Genomic DNA, 468 nt, shown 5'->3' on the forward strand with positions numbered 1-468 from the left:
TCCCCCCCCCCCCCCCCCCCCCCCCCCCCCCCCCCCCTGTTTTTTTTTTTTTTTTTTTTTTTTTTACTACATTCCTTCTTCTTTTACTTACTTTACATCAGATTTTATGTCCCAGGACTCCTTGTATTCATTTTAAGAGAAACTTAATTCCCTAAAGAAGGAATGGGAATTTAAGGGGGAAAGTGGACAAGTAGGGAATTTAAAAATTAAGACTGCTTTCCAAGCATAAGTAAAACAAAGTAGGTTGCAGTACTCTGCTTGGCCCAGATCCCATAGGTGGGGCAGGCTGAGGACTGAACACAAAGATGTGAGTGTGGTCAGCAGGTTATTCTTGGGCTTAATTCAATGGAAGAAGATACATGGATGCTTGCTAGTTGGAAAATTCTATAGGCCACTTGTATTCCCACAAGGAATCATGGCCATACCATCTAAGCCTTGACATCAACTCTCCTCCAACTCAGTTCATTT

The sequence above is a fragment of the Tupaia chinensis genome, unplaced genomic scaffold (assembly GCF_000334495.1).
Source record: "Tupaia chinensis unplaced genomic scaffold, TupChi_1.0 Scaffold000232_1, whole genome shotgun sequence".
Classification (NCBI taxonomy): domain Eukaryota; kingdom Metazoa; phylum Chordata; class Mammalia; order Scandentia; family Tupaiidae; genus Tupaia; species Tupaia belangeri.